The sequence below is a fragment of the Cucumis melo genome, unplaced genomic scaffold, assembly GCF_025177605.1.
Source record: "Cucumis melo cultivar AY unplaced genomic scaffold, USDA_Cmelo_AY_1.0 utg000266l, whole genome shotgun sequence".
NCBI classification, from domain to species: domain Eukaryota; kingdom Viridiplantae; phylum Streptophyta; class Magnoliopsida; order Cucurbitales; family Cucurbitaceae; genus Cucumis; species Cucumis melo.
The window spans coordinates 12,954-20,576 of NW_026123877.1; the positions used below are offsets into that span (position 1 = coordinate 12,954).

The window sequence follows — 7,623 nt, forward strand, 5'->3', positions numbered from 1 at the left end:
GTTTGGACGATTCAATAATATTATTACTTCAATTCGTAATTTTTAGTTGGATAAATCTTAGTGATGGAATAATAAGTTATAATTCATTGGTTGATTGTATCATTAACCATTTCTTTCTTTTGGTGTGAGGAACTTATCATGAATCCACTGATTTCTGCCGCTTCCGTTATTGCTGCTGGGTTGGCCGTCGGGCTTGCTTCTATTGGACCTGGGATTGGTCAAGGTACTGCTGCGGGCCAAGCTGTAGAAGGGATCGCGAGACAACCCGAGGCGGAGGGAAAAATCCGAGGTACTTTATTGCTTAGTCTGGCTTTTATGGAAGCTTTAACAATTTATGGACTAGTTGTAGCATTAGCACTTTTATTTGCGAATCCTTTTGTTTAATCCTAAAAAAATTACGTATTTTTTTTCGTATTTTATTTACTTGGACTTGCTGCTCTTGCTTTTTCGAATTATACGAAGCTTTCACTCCTACAATTACTTATTCGTTGGGACAATAACCTATGGGAAGGATTGATTTGAGGATGAGGCATTAGCATACTGACTCGCCTTCTTCCTTCCCTTTCTTAGTCCAATCTCGAATGGAACTTTTTTTTTAGGATTCTTACAACATATTTTTTACTCTATTTCGAATAGAAATAGGAAATTAATAAAATAAAAAAAAATAGAAAGAAATAGATAATTAGTTTTATCTATAAAAGGAGATCATATGAAAAATGTAACCGATTCTTTCATTTCTTTGGGTTACTGGCCATCCGCCGAGAGTTTCGGATTTAATACCGATATTTTAGCAACAAATCCAATAAATCTAAGCGTAGTGCTTGGTGTATTGATTTTTTTTGGAAAGGGAGTGTGTGCGAGTTGTTTATTTCAAGAATAAGTTGGATACAACCAACTGTACTTTTCTAGTTATAACTACGAAAAGGTGCATGATCCCGCGAATTACTTCTGACAAAATGAAGAAATCATATTGAAGAACCATAGCATTTCGTGATTCATTGGTAAATCAACTTTGATTCTCTATCAACCAATAATGTGGGACTATTAACATGGTTAAAACGTTTGAAGTCCAGACGTAGCATGGTACTCTTTCTACTACTATGTTAATACATAGTTAATACATAAATCGTTTCAAATAGTTGGGCTTTTTTTTCGATATAGAACACTCATGTCGATAAAATGATTTGAACCCCCCCTTTTTTATTATTTTCTATTTTAATAGAATATTAGAATTTTTTTGTAAAAAACTAAAAAAATGAGGATTTCACCCTCATTTTTTCTTTTTTATCCAATGCTGAATCGATGACCTATGTTATGTATAAAGTAAGAAAATTTTTTTGGATTTCAAGAAAAAAAAAGAAACAACTTTGCTGACAATTGTTTGTTTGGTCAGAAGAGTCCTCCGAATATTCGGGTCTTGGATTAATGATCCATATTTTTTTCTTTTTCTTTGTGGAATATGAATAGAGAAAAGAGGATAGGCTCATTACATTCAAAAAGATATATGGGAATTTCTCAGAAATAATTGCAATAATTGAGCGTGAGAGCCAAATGAATCGAAAGATTCATGTTTGGTTCGGGAAGGGATCGTCGAAGTTTTGAAATGAATGGAAAGACAATCTACTTTCATTAAGTGATTTATTAGATAATCGAAAACAGAGGATCTTGAAAACAATTCAAAATTCAGAAGAACTACGTGAGGGGGCCATTGAACAGCTGGAAAAAGCCCGGGCTCGCTTACGAAAAGTTGAAATGGAAGCCGATCAGTTTCGAGTGAATGGATATTCTGAGATAGAACGAGAAAAATTGAATTTGATTAATTCAACTTCTAAAAGTTTGGAACAATTAGAAAATTATAAAAATGAAACTATTCGTTTTGAACAACAAAAAGCGATTAATCAAGTACGACAACAGGTTTTCCAACAAGCCTTACAAGGAGCTCTAGGAACTCTGAATAGTTGTTTGGACAACGAGTTACATTTACGTACCATCAGTGCTAATATTGGCATGTTTGGGACGATGAAAGAAATAACTAACTGATTAGTCCTTCTACTGTAGGCATTATTTTTTTTTCTTAAAAAAAAATAATTACGAAATACTCATGGTAACCATTCAAGCAGATGAAATTAGTAATATTATTCGTGAACGTATTGAGCAATATAATAGAGAAGTAAAAATTGTAAATACCGGTACTGTACTTCAAGTAGGCGACGGCATTGCTCGTATTTATGGTCTTGATGAAGTAATGGCAGGTGAATTAGTAGAATTTGAAGAGGGTACTATAGGCATAGCTCTAAATTTAGAATCAAATAATGTTGGTGTTGTATTAATGGGTGATGGTTTGCTGATACAGGAGGGAAGTTCTGTAAAAGCAACGGGAAGAATTGCTCAGATACCAGTAAGCGAGGCTTATTTAGGTCGTGTTATAAATGCCCTGGCTAAACCTATTGATGGCCGAGGTGAAATTTCATCTTCTGACTCTCGGTTAATTGAATCCCCCGCTCCTGGTATTATTTCGAGACGTTCCGTATACGAGCCTCTTCAAACAGGACTTATTGCTATTGATTCAATGATTCCTATCGGACGTGGTCAGCGAGAATTAATTATTGGGGACAGGCAGACCGGTAAAACTGCAGTAGCCACGGATACGATTCTCAATCAACAAGGGCAAAATGTAATATGTGTTTATGTAGCTATTGGTCAAAAAGCATCTTCTGTGGCTCAAGTAGTGACTACTTTACAGGAAAGGGGCGCAATGGAATACACTATTATAGTAGCCGAAACGGCAGATTCTCCGGCTACATTACAATACCTTGCCCCTTATACAGGAGCAGCTTTGGCTGAATATTTTATGTACAGAAAACAACACACTTCAATCATTTATGATGATCCCTCCAAACAAGCACAAGCTTATCGACAAATGTCTCTTCTTTTACGAAGACCGCCGGGCCGCGAAGCTTATCCGGGAGATGTTTTTTATTTGCATTCACGCCTTTTGGAAAGAGCCGCTAAATTAAGTTCTGCTTTAGGTGAAGGAAGTATGACTGCTTTACCAATAGTTGAGACCCAATCGGGAGATGTTTCAGCTTATATTCCTACTAATGTAATTTCCATTACCGATGGACAAATATTCTTATCTGCCGATCTATTCAATGCTGGAATCAGACCTGCTATTAATGTGGGTATTTCCGTCTCCAGAGTAGGATCTGCAGCTCAAATTAAAGCCATGAAACAAGTAGCCGGCAAATTAAAATTGGAATTGGCTCAATTTGCCGAATTAGAAGCCTTTGCGCAATTCGCTTCTGATCTCGATAAAGCTACTCAGAATCAATTGGCAAGAGGTCAACGATTACGTGAGTTGCTCAAACAATCCCAATCAGCACCTCTCACGGTAGACGAACAGATAATGACTGTTTATACCGGAACTAATGGTTATCTTGATTCATTAGAAATTGGACAAGTAAGGAAATTTCTTCTTGAGTTACGTACTTACGTAAAAACGAATAAACCTCAGTTTCAAGAAATAATCTCTTCTACGAAGACATTGACCACTGAAGCGGAAGCCCTTTTGAAAGAAGCTATTCAGGAACAGATGGAACGTTTTCTACTTCAAGACCAAGTATAAAAGAAAACAAGTAAAGTATAAATCAATTTTAGAACTTTCAAATGTTAAAATTGAAACATGAAATAATTTCATTCTTTTCATTTATTAGGTGTTAGTAGGTAGAATATATATATATATAATTTATATAAAATAAAAAATATATATAAATATATTAAAGAAAGTAGATAATATTTCTAGAAATATATATCAATATTAAAATGAAATGTAAATACAATTAAGAAATTTTTTTATAAATATAGTTAAAGTTAAAATTAGATTATATTTCTAATAATATATTTAGAATATCATAAATATCTTAATATTTGGAATTTGAATATCCTTTCTACTAATATCTTATCTTCAAATAAAACAGAATTGAATTATTAGTTTATTTATATAATAAATCTAAAACTAGAGTTACAATTAATATTAAAACTAATTTATAAATTACTATTAATAAATAAGCGTCTCTTATTCAAATCATTCAAAATCTTTCCTTTCTTGACATGATATAGAAAATTTAAAACTAAAAAAAAATATATGAAAAAAAATTGCGTCCAATAGGATTTGAACCTATACCAAAGGTTTAGAAGACCTATGTCCTATCCATTAGACAATGGACGCTTTTGATTCCAATTTTTTTTTTCGTATTTTCACCTCTCTTGTTCGTAAAAAAAATGTGTGAGAATTCCGGAAATTGCATATTGAATTCAATGATGCATTACATTAACTAATACATTAGTTAAAATTTAGTTAAAATTAAGTAAATTGAAAATTTTTATTTGAGTAATTCCATTATTAATTAATTTCTATTTATAATATATATAAATTATAAGATAAGAATATTATAAGATAAGATAAGCGGATAGCGGGAATCGAACCCGCATCGTTAGCTTGGAAGGCTAGGGGTTATAGTCGACGTTGATTCATCATTTTGAACTGAACGTCTCTAATTCAAAACCGAACGTGAAACTTTGGTTTCATTCGGCTCCTTTATGGAAGATGGATAAATTCCTAAATTTATAAGATGTAAACAAAAAAAAATACCATCCATAACATCTATGTCAGCCTTTCCGTCTGAATGCATTCAAAAGGACCCGCTTTATAGATGATCCCTATACAAGAGGAGATTATAACAATCTTTCCAGTTATTTATTTCGTTCCCTATTTCTATTTAATATAATCCTTAGGAAAAGTATTTTGTTTCCGCCGAGCTAAAAAAACGATGTCGACGTCTCTAGTAAACCAAAGACATTGTTTAATAGCTATTTTGTTTTGCTTCAATCTCCCTTATACAAAGAAAAAATTGAAGATTTAGTTACGATTAGAAAAAATTCCACCTTTATCCATGGATCCCTTATTCCTTCAATTGGAAGTATTGATCCAATTCAATAAAATTATGTTTCGTAATTTCATGATCCAATTTTTTCAATTTAGAACATATTTTTGGATACAAATCACGAGAATTTTTATTTTTCCTCGAATCTTTCATCGAGAGGTAAAGGATTAAATCCTTTTAAGAAATAAAGTTTTTGATCGGAATATTAATCAACCCGAAGGATCCCTTAACTATTAAGGGATTAATAGAACGAATCGCACTTTTACCACTAAACTATATCCGCTACAATGCAATTATTGTATATAAATGGACCTTTTGTCGAAGACGAAAATAAGTCGTATTAATAAGTAATAAAAAGATCGGATCAGAAAATAATCATGAAAATTTGAGCGTTGACGTATTTTCATCAGGGCCACTAATGAGATTAGGAAAAGAGGACTCGTTTTAATTAACTAATTAACAAGTTTTTTATTCTAGTAAAGTACTAAAAAATAATAATAAGAAATCGAACCTTGATTCTATATCATCTTTTTCTGTATCATAGGAATTGAAATAATAAATCTTCTTAGGATTCTTGTTGTTTCTATTTTTTTTTTTTTCAAAAACATTTTCAAATCAAATAAATAATTTGATCTACGATTTATTGGAACAAAAAAAGCCCGGCTAGGTACTGACCAGGCCAGGCCGTGGAACTAAAAATAAAAAGAAAAGGGCTTTTCGGATGAAATAAACTAAAAAAGGTACTTTCTTTTTATTTATAAATATTTTTATGAATCTTTAATATATTGGTATTATTTATATATTAGGATTGAAGATATCTCTTCTTTTGAGCCCTTATCTAATGAAATCTAATTTATCTAAATGGAATTCCTAATAAAAAAAAGTTTTTATCGATTTGATAGATATCCATCGATATATCTAGATAATTATCTATATCAATATAATGAAATTATATATCTATAAAGGGGTAGATAAAGATAATAAAGAGAGATAAAGAAGGGCTTTTTTCAAGCCTTTATTTTCTATTTTTTATACAATGTATCATAGTAATTATCCTTTTTCAATTTGGGGAGAGATGGCTGAGTGGACTAAAGCGTCGGATTGCTAATCCGTTGTACGATTTTTTTGTACCGAGGGTTCGAATCCCTCTCTTTCCGTTTCTGTCAATTACTTGGTATTTTTTTATAGTTGAGGAAAGATGTGGAATAGATAAAATGTTAAGAACATTTCAAAATCAAGCAAGGAAAAAAAATCTGATTTTGTTATTCTTCACGCCCCGGATTACGTCCCGGGTCATTAGATAGGAATCCGAAAATGAAGAGAGAAACAAAGAATATTACTACTGTATAAACAAATAGTTTGAGAGTAAGCATTACACAATCTCCAAGATCATTTTTTTTTTAAGAGAATAGATTCTCTATTTTAATCTGGTTTGACACCAAGAAATGCAGTGAAGTTATTTCTATAAATAGGAAAAAATTTTAAGAGTTGAGTCCTTGATTACTCAAAATTGGATTTCATACCCACAATTCTATATTGTGGGGGACTCGAAGAGGGTCGTTCAAAGGAAAAAAGTAAGAATAAGAAAATGAGAGTGATCCAGATTTATCATAGCTATAGAATAATTTCAATATTGGATTCAACTTAAAGCTTCAGACTGTATGTACAACTTATCTGATCTTATAACTAGTTAGAATCTTTTTTTTTTTTTTTCTAGTAAATCATGAATTTGTCTCGGACAGTATTAAAAATATTATCGAAAGCTTACAGCAGCTTGCCAAACAAAAGCTAATAGAAAAAAGAATAGAGGTATTACTGGCATAACATCTACTATTGGATTCAAAAAAGCGTAGGCCTCGGGCAATTTGGCGACGAAAAAACTACTTGAATAAAGGAAAGAATTAAGACAGATACCGATGAAACTTAAGATATTAAGCATAACAATTTTTTTTTCTTTGTTCTTGAAGATAATTGTATTTCTTTTGATTTGATTGAGTTATTAATCCCCTATTATTGCTATGATATAAGGGATAAGGGAAAAATTAATAACATAAAGTAGGTCAAAAAACCTTTCTTTGATTTGAACTCAGCCAATCAAAAATCCTTCAATTCTCAAATAAAACGAGAATAGAAGAAATCCTACTTTCATACAATATCTTAATGGAATTATATGTAATGATCAATAAATTGAGTTTAATTGGATCTATAAACGTATCAAAATCTGAGCAACAATCTAATTTATTCTATAAATATTTGTACTGGAATTGACGACTAAGCACTACCAATATTAGTGTTTATTAGTGTTGAATATAAATGGGGCGTGGCCAAGTGGTAAGGCAACGGGTTTTGGTCCCGCTATTCGGAGGTTCGAATCCTTCCGTCCCAGAGTATGCGTATTATTATTATATATAATAATAGTATATTATAAGATATATGGAAAAATATTCGATATCAGACTATAGATTGCCGTTTTAAACAACCTTATGCTTAAGAGTCTAAATATAGATCGAATGTGATTGTTCTTTATTATTTTCTTATAATGATGCATTTCAGAAATGCGAAAGCCTCTATTATTCTCTATCTCTTAAATGGTTTGTGAAACCCGAGTATTTTTTTTCTGTGGATTTCTGAATTATAAACACGAAGGTCTTGTGTTTTTGGCACTAATGGAATTGAATTA

The 7,623-nt window shown here is 31.7% G+C and overlaps 1 non-coding gene across 1 annotated transcript; it reads left to right on the plus strand.

The window, feature by feature from the left end:
- The first annotated feature begins 6,012 nt into the window (after positions 1–6,012).
- On the plus strand, positions 6,013–6,100 carry TRNAS-GCU (transfer RNA serine (anticodon GCU)). The gene has a single exon. It is a non-coding gene; the product is annotated as a tRNA-Ser (tRNA).
- Positions 6,101–7,623: the final 1,523 nt, after the last annotated feature.